At 44.1% G+C, this 18,482-nt stretch overlaps 1 non-coding gene and 6 pseudogenes across 1 annotated transcript; all 7 read right to left on the reverse strand.

The window, feature by feature from the left end:
* Window positions 1-224: 224 nt before the first annotated feature.
* Window positions 225-333, reverse strand: LOC141269782 (5S ribosomal RNA; annotated as a pseudogene).
* A 942-nt stretch (window positions 334-1,275) lies between these two features.
* Window positions 1,276-1,395, reverse strand: LOC141267524 (5S ribosomal RNA; annotated as a pseudogene).
* Window positions 1,396-10,352: 8,957 nt separating this feature from the next.
* On the reverse strand, window positions 10,353-10,472 carry LOC141270190 (5S ribosomal RNA; annotated as a pseudogene).
* A 1,681-nt stretch (window positions 10,473-12,153) lies between these two features.
* Window positions 12,154-12,273, reverse strand: LOC141268199 (5S ribosomal RNA; annotated as a pseudogene).
* Window positions 12,274-12,894: 621 nt separating this feature from the next.
* Window positions 12,895-13,013, reverse strand: LOC141267957 (5S ribosomal RNA; annotated as a pseudogene).
* A 3,297-nt stretch (window positions 13,014-16,310) lies between these two features.
* LOC141267076 (5S ribosomal RNA) lies at window positions 16,311-16,430 on the reverse strand. The gene has a single exon (XR_012321092.1). It is a non-coding gene; the product is annotated as a 5S ribosomal RNA (ribosomal RNA).
* Window positions 16,431-17,016: 586 nt separating this feature from the next.
* Window positions 17,017-17,135, reverse strand: LOC141270212 (5S ribosomal RNA; annotated as a pseudogene).
* Between the last annotated feature and the right edge of the window lie 1,347 nt (window positions 17,136-18,482).

An 18,482-nucleotide genomic window follows, 5' to 3' on the forward strand; every position in this document is an offset into this window, starting at 1 on the left:
GCTGGTCCTGGTGAAAAGGAGCCTAGTATAAAAAGTAAAGAAGCAACAATGCTGGAGGCCCACGGTGATCAGAAGGATGCTGGTATTTTGCAGAGATGAAATAGCGCAAGAGAGAAAGCAAATGAAAAAAAGAAAAGAGAATGAATGTGTGCACTTGTGAAAGGGAATGGAAAAAAGGCATAGAAGAGAGTGCCCCCTGCTGGTGGAAGGAAGGAAAAAGCAAAAGCCTAAAGCACCTGGTATTCCCAGGCGGTCTCCTATCCAAGTACTAACCAGGCCCGACCCTGCTTAGCTTCCGAGATCAGGCTTGTTCAGGGTGGTGTGGCCGTAGGCAGAGACAAGCCTCTCACTTGCTGCTTTTCTACTTTGAAGTCTGGCTGCCGGCTGCCCTTTCCAGTGCTCAGCAAGACCAGGTCCTTTTGTGCTTTCCCTTCTCTTCAATTTTTTTGCTGGCTTCCTTAAAAGGTCGTGTAGACACAACGCCCCACTCAGAGCCACTGAGCTCACTGATTGGCTGCAGCGCTGTCGACGGAACGTCAGCTTCACAGCCAATGCCACAGGCCGGGAGCAGAGGCGAGACTCAACGGTAGACCCGGGTAGGGTGAGTAGAGCGTGGTTAGTTGCTTTCTAATAGGCTGCAGCTGGGGATTAACTTTTAATGAAAGGGAACAATCCCTTTGACTGTCTGCAGCGCGCCACACCTAGGAAGCGCACTCTCACACAGAAGCCAGCATGCACACGTGCTCGCACGTGACAACACCCCCTATCTGCCCCTACAACCTCTACGTCACCATGCGTCAGACTCTCCTGCCTGTTTTATGATTTCAGGGCCCTAGCAGGAATCACCCCCCCCTCCCCAAATCCTTCCACACCTTCCTTGCCTTCCTTGCACTGAGGTTAGCTCTTTGGCAGCCGTCTGGCTTGGTTACACAAGCTTCTTTGCAGAGAAACATGTTACTTCTACTGGCCCTCACTAGGCGGCCGGCATCCAAAACCTTCCCTGGGCACCTGCTGAAAGCCTGGCCCCTTCACGGCCCCGGGTGCTTTTAACGCCATCATTTCCACACGGCGAGCTGCGGAGTCAATAAGCACTCCTAGCCGTGGTAAGTAGCTCGGTGTCAGGCCGGTGTGAAGGGCGGCGGGGTAGCGTACTTAGCTGCCAACTGGCTCAGAGGCCTTGGGGCTTCCATCATCTAAGTTACTTAAGGTCGGTGTCCGGCAAGGCGCCGTTCCATGCTAGCCGAGCTGGGCAGTAGGGCAAAACGTCATCAAAATGGTCTACAGCACCCGGTGTTCCCAGGAGGTCGCCCATTCAAGTACTGTCCGAGCCCAGCCCTGATTTGCTTCCGAGATCAGACGAGATCGGGCGTATCCAAGGTGGTATGGCCAGTAGACGCTGCTCGATCCATCGCCCGGCCAGCCTTTCTCAGGATCGCTTGATGGCGAGCAATCTGGCCGTGACGGGGCGGGTTCCGAAGGGTCCATGCTAAGGCTGTGCCGTCCCTACAGGTGTGGTTTGTTTAGCAGTGATTCACCCGCCGCATCAGGTGTCTTCAAAAATGGCTCGGCGCAGGGTCTCCTGCAGGCTAAACCCTTCATCGCGGTAATGTGACAGAAAGAGCAAGCTGGACCCGTAACTTGGGGGCGGAGCGAGACGTCCAGGGGTGAATGAAGGAAGAGGGTGAGATGGTTGCCAGTGACTTTGAGCTGCTCTTCAGGGGGGAGGGTCGTGTTGCCTGCAAAGGTCTTCTGCTTGGGGTTACCGGTGGTTGCCTCCAGCCACCCGGGAGACGCTGGTCCTGGTGAAAAGGAGCCTAGTATTAAAAGTAAATAAGCAACAATGCTGGAGGCCCACGGTGATCAGAAGGATGCTGGTATTTTGCAGAGATGAAATAGCGCAAGAGAGAAAGCAAATGAAAAAAATAAAAGAGAATGAATGTGTGCACTTGTGAAAGGGAATGGAAAAAAGGCATAGAAGAGAGTGCCCCCTGCTGGTGGAAGGAAGGAAAAAGCAAAAGCCTACAGCACCTGGCATTCTCAGGCGGTCTCTGTTAAATGGTTAATTATGGAAATTCATTTGGAATGTTAATCGATAATTATTTTTCTGAGTTCTATGCCTCAGCCATCGTGTCTAGTTGACATGCGCTATTTTTGTGTGTATTTTTTGTTCACTACCATATGTAGAACAGGTGTCCTTACGACTGGCTATAAAAGCCCATGGTACAGAAAGGGGGGGCTCTCTTGCTCTGCCCACCCCACAAGACACAGAATCTTCATGCTGAGAAGCAGATGACATGTAGGCCTGGACACATGCTGGACAAAGACATGATTTACCAGCCAGGATCCAAGGAAAGATGGGTGAATCTCAACAATTAAGCTAATTATGGACAAATGGACAATTACTTTATAACTAATTATTGTATGTACCTGCTGCAATCTGATTCTTTTTAATGGACAATCCAAGAATAAATAGATACATTTTTTTATAAGAATATCGTGATATTGATACTTTGAGAAGTCCTCAGTAGAAAAAAATAATACAGGAAGAGTATTATTTTACAATGGTGAGCCAGCCAGTCCTGTTTTTTTGTTTTTTAAATTAAGTAAGTGAATTTCTTCCGTGAACAAGGGGGGAGTCCTGACGAGCTGAACAGCTGTTGTTCACGTGTCAGTAAATTCACTAGTTTGTCACGAGAAGCAGAAAGGACCTACAGACTGAGGAAAGACAGGAAGCAGAGGTACTAACAAGGAACAGAATCACACAGGAAAAGAATCAGACGAACTGAAGACAGGACGTGCTGATAAAGAGAAGCCAAGGAATCTTAAGGTAAGCAAAATATGGATATAATTTCTTGTTTTGCTAAACAAAGTAATATTAATTTCAAAGTTAATGTAGGAGATGACATAGAAGTTTTGTGGCTCAGTTTATACAAAGAATGGAACGGACATACAAGAGCCACTAAAAATATCAGAGAATTCTGGAATTACCCAGGCTCAACTCCAAATTAAAATGAGGAAAAATTTGCTGAAATTATACAAAATCATGCCAAAATATGATGTCAAAATCCATGCCTGTAGAAATTCAGAGACATTTGAGAGCTTCTCTGTTAAGTTTGATTTATCCAATGAGGAGAGGAATCAATTATTTAAAATATGGATTCCTGTGACATTGTCCAGACGTTTACATTTAATGCCCTGTGAAAATGACTCTCCTAATGGATGGGAAAATGATTCGGACAGATTAAGATATTTGATTTATTGTGTCACAAAGGATTTTCCCAACATAGAAGATCTGCAGAAACTAAGGATTGGTAGGAAGGAATGTACATATACATTCATGTCCATATTTGAACGGTTGTACAAAGCTCTCATCAAAAATGGAAAAGTACAACATATGATAACAACTTTTGTACAAAAATTCAAATTCCTAAATTCAGTTTCCCAAGTTATGGCATCACAAAAAAATTCATTATTTGAATGTGCGCAGATGCTGGATTTTGTTAGAAAACATGAGAATCGTGAAAAGAAAATAAATCAAGCTAAATTTATAAAACCAGGAAAGGTAAAATCTTACCAAAAGCCAATATCAAACTCTCCTAGACTGAGTCATCCCCATAGTGAACTCTATCAAATACGCAGAAGATTTCATATATGTTATAAGCCATATCAGCCAGTGCAAAGATCCATCTCTCCACAGAATGAGTTAATTCTCAGTCAGAACTGTGATTCTCTAAAAAGGAAAATGGCTGAAACTGATGGACAGAGACAGGTGAGACGACCAACTCACAGTGACGTCATGGAATGTGGACAGAAGAACAGGCAGTTCTCTGAGGTTTTGAAGGATAGAAAACTGTCTTTCCTAAATAGGGCATTCCTGGAGATATTTGAGAGAGACAGAAGATTTGGTTTAGGGAGTGGCTAAGGAAAAACTGTAATTATAATGTTGTGTCAAAATGTAATACAATGTCTCAATATTTATTTATAATCTTATACAGTAAAATTGTAGTTACATAGTTTCTAATAGTTCATATATATATATATATATATATATATACACTTGTCTAAGTAGAGATTGCGTATAATTGTATTTATATATACGTTTATAAAATATATATATATATTAATTAATAAATTAGAACTTCATATATATAAATTTAAGTAGCAATATTTTGAATTACATTAGAACCAACCAAAATATGTATAAGATATTTAAATAATTCTGTTTCTGTATGAATTTGATATTTAATTTTATTTTCTTATATTTCCTTAGAGTTTTCATTCCAAAGCAGGATTTGATCAAAGAACTCTAAAATGGATTTATTTCTTTATTCACACAGGAAGTGAAAAAAATGCATGATTTTATGTGTATAACATTTTAAAATAATAACAATATATCTAGTTGAACTATAATATATATGTAATACTTATTAATTCTTTTGTGTTGCTAATATTTTCTGTGCATGAAGTGTTCGTGCAAATTAAAGTAGCTTTACAGCATGACGTGTGACAGCTGCGGCCTTTGAACTTTGAGCTAATAGTATAGGATCCCATTCATTCTATTTTCAACTGATGTAACTTAAGACCGGGCAGCCAGTGAAAAAAGAATCTAAGACAAGAGTTTTTTCAAGTGTCTGAAATTCCAGTGACTTACTCTCATATTATATAATATGTACTTGGGGAATATTCAAAGAAATATAAAGATATTCAATTGATATGGCAATGCGCATTAATAAATTGGGATACAACAATTTTGGGTTAAATATATATATATACAGTACAGACCAAAAGTTTGGACACACATTCTCATTTAAAGATTTTTTTGTATTTTCTTGACTATGAAAATTGTACATTCACACTGAGGGCATCAAAACTATGAATTAACACATGTGGAATTGTATACTTAACAAAAAAGTGTGAAACAACTGAAAATATGTCTTATATTCTAGGTTCTTCAAAGTAGCCACCTTTTGCTTTGATGACTGCTTTGCACACTCTTGGCATTCTCTTGATGAGCTTCAAGAGGTAGTCAACGGAAATGGTCTTCCGTCAATCTTGAAGGAGTTCCCAGAGATGCTAAGCACTTGTTGGCCCTTTTGCCTTCACTCTGCTTTCCAGCTCACCCCAAACCATCTCGATTGGGTTCAGGTCTGGTAACTGTGGAGGCCAGGTCATCTGGCCTCGCACCCCATCACTCTCCTTCTTGGTCAAATAGCCCTTACACAGCCTGGAGGTGTATTTGGGGTCATTGTCCTGTTGAAAAATAAATGATGGTCCAACTAAACGCAAACAGGATGGAATAGCATGCTGCTGCAAGATGCTGTGGTAGCCATGCTGGTTCAGTATGCCTTCAATTTTGATTAAATCCCCAACAGTGTCACCATCAAAGCACCCCAACACCATCACACCTCCTCCTCCATACTTCACGATGGGAACCAGGCATGTAGAGTCCATCCGTTCACCTTTTCTGCGTCGCACAAAGACACGGTGGTTGGAACCAAAGATCTCAAATTTGGACTCATCAGACCAAAGCACAGATTTCCACTGGTCTAATGTCCATTTCCTTGTGTTCTTTAGCCCAAACAAGTCTCTTCTGCTTGTTGCCTGTCCTTAGCAGTGGTTTCCTAGCAGCTATTTTACCATGAAGGCCTGCTGCACAAAGTCTCCTCTTAACAGTAGTTGAAGAGATATGTCTGCTGCTAGAACTCTGTGTGGCATTGACCTGGTCTCTAATCTGAGCTGCTGTTAACCTGCGATTTCTGAGGCTGGTGACTCGGATAAACTTATCCTCAGAAGCAGAGGAGACTCTTGGTCTTCCTTTCCTGGGGCGGTCCTCATGTGAGCCAGTTTCTTTGTAGCGCTTGATGGTTTTTGCAACTGCACTTGGGGACACTTTCAAAGTTTGCCCAATTTTTCAGATTGACTGACCTTAATTTCTTAAAGTAATGATGGCCACTCGTTTTTCTTTACTTAGCTGATTTTTTCTAGCCATAATACAAATTCTAACAGTCTATTCAGTAGGACTATCAGCTGTGTATCCACCAGACTTCTGCACAACACAACTGAAGGTCCCAACCACATTTATAAGGCAAGAAATCCCACTTATTAAACCTGACAGGGCACACCTGTGAAGTGAAAACCATTTCCGGTGACTACCTCTTGAAGCTCATCAAGAGAATGCCAAGAGTGTGCAAAGCAGTCATCAATGCAAAAGGTGGCTACTTTGAAGAACCTAGAATAGAAGACATATTTACAGTTGCTTCACACTTTTTTTGTTAAGTATATAATTCCACATGTGTTAATTCATAGTTTTGAAGCCTTCAGTGTGAATGTACACTTTTCATAGTCATGAAAATACAGAAAAATCTTTAAATGAGAAGGTGTGTCCAAACTTTTGGTCTGTACTGTATATCTAAAACTTCATATGTGGAATGTTTTAGTTGAACAGATCTGTGAATGTCAGAGTGAAGGTGACAGATGAGTAAATCAGCAGCTGCTAAGTGTGATTGATGTGACAGAGGCCTCATATGTTTGTATGTTTGAAAAAAAAAATGTTTCTTTATGTGAAGGTACAAAAATATATTTAATTCTGAGGAAATTATAATACATAATTAGGTATTATCTACATATATATATTTCTATATTTCTTTAATAATTATTATTTCTTGATTTAACTAATAGTGGATAAGGGCAACCACACATCAAAATGGTTTACAAAGCAAATTTAAATTTAGAATAATTTTCCACATGATAATATTCTTGAATAATTATAATATTATTTTTAATGGTTACCTAAATAGGTACACACCTCTCTTTAGTCAAATCTATGCTACTCATCGATATGAAATTTATGCACAATATTTCTAGAAGAATAATTATTTTTAATTTGGTTCTGATATATACATAAATTTTAAAAAATAATATTTTTGGTATTAAGGGGGAAAATGTGTTTTTGATCCTGATTACATAATCACTTTTGATCAATACTTATTTTCCACACATTTTAATAAAGAAGAAATAATAATAAGGTACTATGGTATAATTAAGAAGGGTATTACATGCAAAGTTGCATAATTTAATATTTTTTGGTGGTACAAGGTTATGACAAATATGAAATCATCCAGATAATGGAGCTATAAGGGTATTTTTTATGGAGAATATAATTACTCTGCATTTGTCATTAAAATTTAAAGGCCTTATTTTTATTTTTATTCTTATTTTTACTCTTAATTTTATTTTTCATTTTTAAAATTTTATTCTTACTTTATACTTCTTATTTTTCTATTTTTTCATTTTTTAATTCTCATTTGATTTTATTTAAGTTCAATATCTCAATTGAGAAAACACATTAATATTTAATAAAGTAATGTCTAATACAAGAGTATTGCTTCATTAAATATATATTGCTAAGGAAAAAAATGTTTACATTTTCTGAGTAAACACAACAATTCATTCATTCATTTATTCATTCATTCATTCATTCATTCATTCATTCATACATTCATATATTTATTCATTTTGGTTCAGGAGTATACATTCTTTGATATTATTGGTTTAATAAAGATATAAAAACTTGTTTTTTCAAAATACACTGACACCTATGGGTTGGAAAAGGTAATTACACCTATGACATAAAAATGTTCTATCATATGGAGAACTTGATTGATAATGAATTATTATCTATTATAGTTTATTATTCCAAACATAATTTATTTTAATATTTTGATAATAATTAGATGGATGTTACTGATTGCTATGGTACGCTGTGATATTATAGGTTAGGAAAAACTGCCAGATTTGGTATCAGATTAGGGAATGAAGACTTCAATCAAGACATCGCAATTATGAATTCTATCTTAATAAAGACTTTTAATTTTTATAAATCAAAGAGATTCTCAAAAGTTACAAGAAGAAGCAACTGATATCCGGACGTCTCAGAAGGTAACAGGTGTGAATGCTGAGTGTTATAATAGACTGTGTCCATTACATACAATACAATTCACACCACTGATCACCAGGACGGCAGAGGACGATGATCCTATATGTACTGTGTTGTGTTAAAGTTTCATCACGTTCCAATGGTTTCTTATCACCTGCAACGCTTCAATGAAAGCTGGTGAACAGGTAATACCTGGCATATGTGTCCTGTATATAAAGGACTGAGTACTGGTTATGGTGCTATATAAAGCAGGGAAGTGTCAAGTTAACCCTTGCTTTACTGACCAAAGACGTCACATCTGTTCCAAAAGTGACACGAGACCAGTGCGGACACACGGAAGATTCCAAAGACGATCCAACGTAAGTCCAGGTGACACTGCACAGATATTAAAGCTACATTTCATTCATGGACTTTGTTTTCTTATCAACTGACACACATGATCTTTCTAATAAAGAGTACAGTTTATGGACTGAACAATAATGAACACAAATATGGACTGTACAGTATCTACATGCTGTAATTTATTTCAAAGGAGTTTTCATCTAAAGACTGTGTTATAAAAGAACCAAGAAGAAGACGAGACGACGACCCGATGACATCAGATGATGACGATTGAACCCGCGATTGCTTCAATTTAGATATAGGGAAGTATAATTATACATATTAAATGAATATTAGTCACGGCATACCATAACATGAATTCACATCATTATATAACAATAATCCGATATTGATACTATTATTACTATTATTATTATTATGGAAATTTAATGATATTGCCAAGGAAGAAGGAAAGAAAAAATGATTGATGAATGTATCTTCTTTTGAGATTTTTCAGTTAAAGTTCTTATATTCTCAAAAAAGGGGGAAATGTTAAATGGTTAATTATGGAAATTCATTTGGAATGTTAATCGATAATCATTTTTCTGAGTTCTATGCCTCAGCCATCGTGTCTAGTTGACATGCGCTATTTGTGTGTGTATGTTTGGTTCACTACCATATGTAGAACAGGTGTCCATACGACTGGCTATAAAAGCCCATGGTACAGAAAGGGGGGGCTCTCTTGCTCTTCCCACCCCACAAGACACAGAATCTTCATGCTGAGAAGCAGATGACATGTAGGCCTGGACACATGCTGGACAAAGACATGATTTACCAGCCAGGATCCAAGGAAAGATGGGTGAATCTCAACAATTAAGCTAATTATGGACAAATGGACAATTACTTTATAACTAATTATTGTATGTACCTGCTGCAATCTGATTCTTTTTAATGGACAATCCAAGAATAAATAGATACATTTTTTTATAAGAATATCGTGATATTGATACTTTGAGAAGACCTTAGTAGAAAAAAAAAATACAGGAAGAGTATTATTTTACAGTTTCCCATCCAAGTACTAACCAGGCCTGACCCTGCTTAGCGTCCGAGATCAGATGAGATCGGGCGTGTTCAGGGTGGTGTGGCCGTAGGCAGAGACTAGCCTCTCACTTGTTGATTTTCTACTTTGACGTGTGGCTGCCGGCTGCCCTTTCCAGTGCTCAGCAAGACCAGGTCCTTTTGTGCTTTCCCTTCTCTTCAATTTTTTTGCTGGCTTCCTTAAAAGGTCTTGTAGACAGAACGCCCCACTCAGAGCCACTGAGCTCACTGATCGGCTGCAGCGCTGTCGACGGAACGTCAGCTTCACGGCCAATGCCACAGGCCGGGAGCAGAGGCGAGACTCACCGGTAGACCCGGGTAGGGTGAGTAGAGCGCGGTTAGTTGCTTTCTAATAGGCTGCAGCCGGGGATTAACTTTTAATGAAAGGGAACAATCCCTTTGACTGTCTGCAGTGCGCCACACCTAGGAAGCACACTCTCACACACAAGCCAGCATGCACACGTGCTCGCACGTGACAACACCCCCTATCTGCCCCTACAAACTCTCCGTCACTATGCGTCAGACTCTCCTGCCTGTTTTATGATTTCAGGGCCCTAGCAGGAATCACCCCCCCCTCCCCAATTCCTTCCGCACCTTCCTTGCCTTCCTTGCACTGAGGTTAGCTCTTTGGCAGCCGTCTGGCTTGGTTACACAAGCTTCTTTGCAGAGAACCATGTTACTTCTGCTGGCCCTCGCTAGGCGGCCGGCATCCAAAACCTTCCCTGGGCACCTGCTGAAAGCCTGGCCCCTTCCCGGCCCCAGGTGCTTTTAACGCCATCATTTCCACACGGCGAGCTGCGGAGTCAATAAGCACTCCTAGCCGTGGCAAGGAGCTCGGTGTCAGGTCTGCGTGAAGGGCGGCGGGGTAGCGTACTTAGCGGCCAACTGGCTCAGAGGCCTTGGGGCTTCCATCATCTAAGTTACTTAAAGTCGGTGTCCGGCAAGCCATCTTTCCATGCTAGCCGAGATGGGCAGTAGGGCAAAACGTCATCAAAATGGTCTACAGCACCCGGTGTTCCCAGGAGGTCTCCCATCCAAGTACTGTCTGAGCCCAGCCCTGCTTTGCTTCCGAAATCAGAAGAAATTGGGCGTATCCAAAGTGGCATGGCCAATAGACTTTGCTCGATCCATCGCCCGGCCAGCCTTTCTCAGGATCGCTTGATGGCAAGCAATCTGGCCGTGACGGGGCGGGCTCCGAAGGGTCCATGCTAAGGCTGTGCCGTCCCTACAGGTGTGGTTTGTTTAGTAGTGATTCACCCGCCGCATCAGGTGTCTTCAAAAATGTCTCGGCGCAGGGTCTTCTGCAGGCTAAATCCTTCATCGCGGTAATGTGACAGAAAGAGCAAGCTGGACCCGTAACTTGGGGGCGGAGCGAGACGTCCAAGGGTGAATGAAGGAAGAGGGTGAGATGGTTGCCAGTGACTTTGAGCTGCTCTTCAGAGGGGAGGGTCGTGTTGCCTGCAAAGGTCTTCTGCTTGGGGTTACCGGTGGTTGCCTCCAGCCACGCGGGAGACGCTGGTCCTGGTGAAAAGGAGCCTAGTATTAAAAGTAAAGAAGCAACAATGCTGGAGGCCCACGGTGATCAGAAGGATGCTGGTATTTTGCAGAGATGAAATAGCGCAAGAGAGAAAGCAAATGAAAAAAAGAAAAGAGAATGAATGTGTGCACTTGTGAAAGGGAATGGAAAAAAGGCATAGAAGAGAGTGCCCCCTGCTAGTGGAAGGAAGGAAAAAGCAAAAGCCTAGAACACCTGGTATTCCCAGTCAGTCTCCCATTCCTAGTACTAACAAGGCCTGACGCTGCTTAGCTTCCGAGATCAGACAAGATCGGTTATGTTCAGGGTGGTGTGGCCGTAGGCAGAGACAAGCCTCTCACTTGCTGCTTTTCTACTTTGACGTCTGGCTGCCGGCTGCCCTTTCCAGTGCTCAGCAAGACCAGGTCCTTTTGTGCTTTCCCTTTTCTTCAATTTTTTTGCTGGCTTCCTTAAAAGGTCTTGTAGACTCAACGCCCCACTCAGAGCCGCTGAGCTCACTGATCGGCTGCAGCACTGTCGACGGATCGTCAGCTTCATGGCCAATGCCACAGGCCGAGAGCAGAGGCGAGACTCACCGGTAGTCCCGGGTAGGGTGAGTAGAGCGCGGTTAGTTGCTTTCTAATAGCCTGCAGCCGGGGATTAACTTTTAATGAAAGGGAAAAATCCCTTTGACTGTCTGCAGCGCGCCACACCTAGGAAGCGCACTCTCACACACAAGCCAGCATGCACACGTGCTCGCACGTGACAACACCCCCTATCTGCCTCTACAACCTCTCCGTCACCATGCGTCAGAATCTCCTGCCTGTTTTATGATTTCAGGGCCCTAGCAGGAATCACCCCCCCCCCCCAATTCCTTCCGCACCTTCCTTGCCTTACTAGCGCTGAGGTTAGCTCTTTGTCAGCCGTCTGGCTTGTTTACACAAGCTTCTTTGCAGAGAAACATGTTACTTCTGCTGGCCCTCGCTAGGCGGCCAGCATCCAAAATCTTCCCTGGGCACCTGCTGAAAGCCTGGCCCCTTCACGGCCCCGGGTGCTTTTAACACCATCATTTCCACACGGCGAGCTGCGGAGTCAATAAGCACTCCTAGCCGTGGCAAGGAGCTCGGTGTCAGGCCTGAGTGAAGACGGCGGGGTAGCGTACTTAGCTGCCAACTGGCTCAGAGGCCTTGGGGCTTCCATCATCTAAGTTACTTAAGGTCGGTGTCCGGCAAGGCGCCGTTCCATGCTAGCCGAGCTGGGCAGTAGGGCAAAACGTCATCAAAATAGTCTACAGCACCAGGTGTTCCCAGGAGGTCTCCCATCCAAGTACAGTCCGAGCCCAGCCCTGCTTTATTTCTGAGATCAGGCGAGATCAGGCGTATCCAAGGTGGTATGGCCAGTAGACGCTGCTCGATCCATCGCCCGGCCAGCCTCTCTCAGGATCGCTTGGTGGCGAGCAATCTGGCCGCGACGGGGCGGGCTCCGAAGGGTCCATGCAAAGGCTGTGCCGTCCCTACAGGTGTGGTTTGTTTAGCAGTGATTCACCCGCCGCATCAGGTGTCTTCAAAAATGGCTCGGCGCAGGGTCTCCTGCAGGCTAAACCCTTCATCGCGGTAATGTGACAGAAAGAGCAAGCTGGACCTGTACCTTGGGGGCGGAGCGAGACGTCCAGGGGTGAATGAAGGAAGAGGGTGAGATGGTTGCCAGTGACTTTAAGCTGCTCTTCAGGGGGGAGGGTCGTGTTGCCTGCAAAGGTCTTCTGCTTGGGGTTACCGGTGGTTGCCTCCAGCCACGCGGGAGACGCTGGTCCTGGTGAAAAGGAGCCTAGTATTAAAAGTAAAGAAGCAACAATGCTGGAGGCCCACGGTGATCAGAAGGATGCTGGTATTTTGCAGAGATGAAATAGCGCAAGAGAGAAAGCAAATGAAAAAAAGAAAAGAGAATGAATGTGTGCACTTGTGAAAGGGAATGGAAAAAAGGCATAGAAGAGAGTACCCCCTGCTGGTGGAAGGAAAGAAAAAGCAAAAGCCTAAAGCACGTGGTATTCCCAGGCAGTCTCCCATCCAAGTACTAACCAGGCCCATCCCTGCTTAGTTTCCAAGATCAGATGAGATCAGGCATGTTCAGGGTGGTGTGGCCGTAGGCAGAGACAAGGCTCTCACTTGCTGCTCTTCTACTTTGAAGTCTGGCTGCCGGATGCCCTTTCCAGTGTTCAGCAAGACCAGGTCCTTTTGTGCTTTCCCTTCTCTTCAATTTTTTTGCTGGCTTCCTTAAAAGGTCTTGTAGACACAACGCCCCACTCAGAGCCGCTGAGCTCACTGATCGGCTGCAGCGCTGTCGACGGAACGTCAGCTTCACGGTCAATGCCACAGGCCGGAAGCAGAGGCGAGACTCACCGGTAGACCCGGGTAGGGTGAGTAGAGCGCGGTTAGTTGCTTTCTAATCGCCTGCAGCCGGGGATTAACTTTTAATGAAAGGGAACAATCCCTTTGACTGTCTGCAGCGCGCCACACCTAGGAAGCGCACCCTCACACACAAGCCAGCATGCACACGAGCTCGCACGTGACAACACACCCTGCCCCTACAACCTCTCCGTCACCATGCGTCAGACTCTCCTGCCTGTTTTATGATTTCAGGGCCCTAGCAGGAATCACCCCCCCCCTCCCCAATTCCTTCCTTGCCTTCATAGAATCATAGAATGGTAGAGTTGGAAGGGACCTCCTGGGTCATCTGGTCCAACCCCCTGCTCAAAGCAGGATTCACTAGATCATCTCAGACAGATGTCTGTCCAGCCTCTGTTTGAAGACGTCCATTGAAGGGGAACTCACCACCTCTCGTGGCAGCCTGTTCCACTCATTAATCACCCTAACTGTCAAAAAGTTTTTTCTAATATCTAATCTGTGTCTCCTCCCATTTAGTTTCATCCCATTGCTTCTAGTCTTTCCTTGTGCAAATGAGAATAAAGATGATCCTTCTACAATGAGACAGCCCTTGACATATTTGTAGACAGCTATTAAGTCTCCTCTCAGTCTTCTTTTTTGCAAGCTAAACATTCCCAAATCCTGCAACCGTTCCTCATAGGACATGGTTTGCAGACCAGTCACCATTCTGGTCGCTCTTCTCTGAACTTGCTCCAGTTTGTCTATGTCTTTTTTAAAATGTGGTGCCCAAAACTGTACACAGTATTCCAGATGAGGTCTGACCAAAGAGGAGTAAAGACCGATAATGACTTCACGTGATCTAGACTGTATGCTTCTGTTAATACATCCCAGAATTGGATTTGCCTTTTTTGCTGCTGCATCACACTGTTGACTCATGTTCAGTCTATGATCTATTAGTATACCTAAGTCTTTTTCACATGTACTGTTGCTTAGCTCTATTCCTCCCATTCTGTATATGCTTTTTTCATTTTTATTGCCCAGATGTAGTACTTTGCATTTTTCCCTGTTAAAAACCATTCTGTTGGTTGCTGCCCACTGCTCCAGTTTATTTAGGTCTTTTTGAATCCTCTCTCTCTCTTCTCTAGTATTAGCTATCCCTCCTAGCTTTGTGTCATCAGCAAATTTAATTAGTTTACCCTCAATTCCTTCATCTAAATCATTGATAAAGATGTTGAACAATACAGGTCCCAGGACGGAGCCCTGTGGTACCCCACTTGAGACATTCATCCAGCTGGATGTGAAGCCATTTACAACCACCCTTTGAGTCCGATCACTAAGCCAGTTATGAATTCACCTAACAGTTGCCTGGTCCATTGCATACTTGGTCAATTTTTCAATAAGGATGGTGTGAGATACTTTGTCAAATGCTTTGCTGAAGTCAAGATATACTATATCTACAGCATTTCCCTGATCCACCCAGTCAGTGATTCTGTCATAGAAAGAAATTAAGTTAGTCTGACATGACTTGTTAGTTACAAACCCATGCTGACTCTGGTTAATCACTTCATTCTTATCCATGTACTTAAATACATGTTGTTTAATAATTTGTTCAAAGATCTTTCCTGGTATAGAAGTCAGACTCACCGGCCTATAGTTCCCTGGGTCCACCTTCTTCCCCTTTTTGAAGATAGGAACAACATTTGCTCTTCTCCAGTCTTCTGGGACTTCTCCTGTTCTCCAAGAATTTTCAAAGATTATGGAAAGTGGTTCTAAAATTTCTTCTACGATCTCCTTCAGTACTCTGGGGTGTAATTCATCTGGACCTGAAGACTTGAACTCATTTATGTTAGCTAAATATTCCCTCACAATCTTTCTGTTTACAGATAACTTGGATTCCTCTATTCCTTTAAAAGGACAGTAAAGATCAGTTGATGTTACATTTTCTTTCTGATAGAAAACAGATGCAAAATAGGAATGAAAAAGTTCGGCCTTCTCAACATCCTCTCTTCCCATTTCTCCATTTTCATCCTGTAAAAATCCTATAGCATCTTTGACTTTTCTTTTACTTTTGACATACCCCCAAAATCCTTTTTTATTGCTTTTGACATCTCTTGCAAGCCTTAATTCATTGTCAGCTTTAGCTAACCTGATACGTGCCCTACAGGATCTGCAGACTGCATTATAATCTTCTTTAGATATGCCTCCCTCTTTCCATTTAATAAACATTTCTTTCTTACTTTTTAGCATGTGTTTAAGTTCTGTGTTCATCCATCCTGGTTTCCTTAAATGCTTCCCATTCTTCCTACTTTTCGGGATTGTTAACGATTGTGCTTAGAGAATCTCATTTTTAAAAATTTCCCATCCTTCCTGGACATTTTTGTCCTTAAGGACATCCAGCCATTGGATCCTTCCTATTCTCTTTCTGAGTCTCTTAAAATCTGCCTTTCTAAAATCTAACCTTGAAGTTTGAGTCTTCACATGTCTTCCTCCTCTAGTTATCCAAAATTCTATAATAGCATGATCGCTGCCTCCTAGGGTCCCAGCCACCTTTTCCTCCTCAACCATTTCCTCACTGTTTATAAGGATTAGATCCAAAGTAGCAGATCCCCTTGTTTTCTCCCCTACCTTTTGGAAGATAAAGTTGTCAGCATGAGAGGATAAGGATAACCTTCCTTGCACTGAGGTTAGCTCTTTGTCAGCCGTCTGGCTTGATTACAGAAGCTTCTTTGCAGAGAAACATGTTACTTCTGCTGGCCCTCGCTAGGCGGCCGGCATCCAAAACCTTCCCTGGTCACCCGCTGAAAGCCTGGCCACTTCACGGCCCCGGGTGCTTTTAACGCCATCATTTCCACACGGCGAGCTGCGGAGTCAATAAGCACTCATAGCCGTGGCAAGGAGCTTGGTGTCAGGCCTGCGTGAAGGCGGCGGGGTAGCGTACTTAGCTGCCAACTGGCTCAGAGGCCTTGGGGCTTCCATCATCTAAGTTACTTAAGGTCGGTGTCCGGCAAGGCGCCGTTCCATGCTAGCCGAGCTGTTCAGTAGGGCAAAACGTCATCAAAATGGTCTACAGCACCCGGTGTTCCCAGGAGGTCTCCCATCCAAGTACTGTCTGAGCCCAGCCCTGCTTTGCTTCCGAGATCAGACGAGATCGGGTGTATCCAAGGTGGTATGGCCAGTAGACGCTGCTCGATCCATCACCCGGCCAGCCTTTCTCAGGATCGCTTGGTGGCGAGCAATCTGGCCGTGACGGGGCGGGCTCCGAAGGGTCCATGCAGGTGTGGTTTGTTTAGCAGTGATTCACCCGCCGCATCAGGTGTCTTCAAAAATGGCTCGGCGCAGGGTCTCCTGCAGGCTAAACCCTTCATCGCGGTAATGTGACAGAAAGAGCAAGCTGGACCCGTAACTTGGGGGCGGAGCGAGACGTCCAGGGGTGAATGAAGGAAGAGGGTGAGATGGTTGCCAGTGACTTTGAGCTGCTCTTCAGGGGGGAGGGTCGTGTTGCCTGTAAAGGTCTTCTGCTTGGGGTTACCGGTGGTTGCCTCCAGCCACGTGGGAGACGCTGGTCCCAGTATTAAAATTAAAGAAGCAACAATGCTGGAGGCCCACGGTGATCAGAAGGATGCTGGAATTTTGCAGAGATGAAATAGCGCAAGGGAGAAAGCAAATGAAAAAAAGAAAAGAGAATGAATGTGTGCACTTGTGAAAGGGAATAGAAAAAAGGCACAGAAGAGAGTGCCCCCTGCTGGTGGAGGGAAAGAAAAAGCAAAAGCCTACAGCACCTTGTAGTCCCAGGCTGTCTCCCACCCAAGTACTAACCAGGCCTGACACTGCTTAGCATCCAAGATCAGACGAGATCAGGCGTGTTCAGGGTGGTGTGGCCGTAGGCAGAGACATGCCTCTCACTTGCTGCTTTTCTACTTTGACGTCTGGCTGCCGGCTGCCCTTTCCAGTGCTCAGCAAGACCAGGTCCTTTTGTGCTTTCCCTTCTCTTCAATTTTTTTGCTGGCTTCCTTAAAAGGTCTTGTAGACACAACTAGTGTTGAGCCACCCCCGTAGTGTTCGAGTTCGGTTCGGTTCGTCGAACACCCGTGTGTTCGTCGAACTGTTCGTCGAACACCTTCGAACACCGTTAAAACCAATGGCAGGCAAACAAAAACACATAGAAACACATAGAAAACACCTTCAAAGGTGTCCAAAAGCTGACAAACTGCTCAGAAGACATAACTAACACATGGAAAAGTGACAAGTACATATAGTCATGCGAAAATAAAAGAGGTGGAGGAGTAAAAGGAGGGGGAGACACAGATATAGGCATGTCATGCCCTTCTAAAATCCAAAAAGTGAGAAGCCGACACGGCCAGTCCGCTCCTGCCTGTGCCACCTCCGTGTCGCCGGGTTTGTGCCAGAGCCGCGGTGGACCCTGACGGCCAGCCCCCCTCTCCTAATACTGGTGCCTGTCCGCTGGTGGGTCGTGCCCCCCGCGGTGGGGGGGGAGTAACATCTGCAGAAGAAAGACCATCTTCCAGCCAAACTAACATGTCGACTTCTTTTCGTGGACAATGTGATACGATCCCTTTGTTACGGACACGCCCATCGCTACAAATTCCAGATGAGACACAAAAACAGCAGGTGCTTCAGCGGATATCAAGTGCTCCTTCAAGTGGGCTCTCCTCCACCTCAACTTCAACATCACAAATACTCCAGTCCTCAGAGGTGTCACCCCAATCGCACTTGCTTCCTCACAGCTCCCAAGTCTCCAGCTGCCGGTCTGAGTATGGGGTAACACAGATGGTTGAGTCTGCACAGCTGTTTACTCATACTATAGCCTGGGAAACGGAGGTCTGCTCCAGAGCTTCTGTTAATCCAGACGAGGAAATGATCTGCACTGATGCCCAGAATCTTTATAAGTCGGATCCAGGACCAGATGAAGAAGGTTCTGAGCATAATGTAGACCCTCGTTCCCAAACTGTAACTCCTGTTGGTGGAGACAATGATGAAGACGATGATGAGACTCAAATACCTGATTGGAGCGACAACTTGACTTTTCGGTCAGGGCAGGAAGAGGTTGGCTTTGAGGACGACGGGTGTGATAACACACAGGGTGATGATGACAAGGTTGGAGATCCCACTTACTGTCAACCCACAGTCAGCCAGTCGATGAAGTCACCCGGGCCTTTGCCTGGCCTTTGGGATGTCGCGGTGGTCGGCTCCCTGGCCCGTACCCTGGGGTCAC

Source organism: Phyllobates terribilis, unplaced genomic scaffold (genome assembly GCF_046119375.1).
Source record: "Phyllobates terribilis strain yellow unplaced genomic scaffold, ASM4611937v1 Scaffold_4__5_contigs__length_816908805, whole genome shotgun sequence".
NCBI lineage: Eukaryota > Metazoa > Chordata > Amphibia > Anura > Dendrobatidae > Phyllobates > Phyllobates terribilis.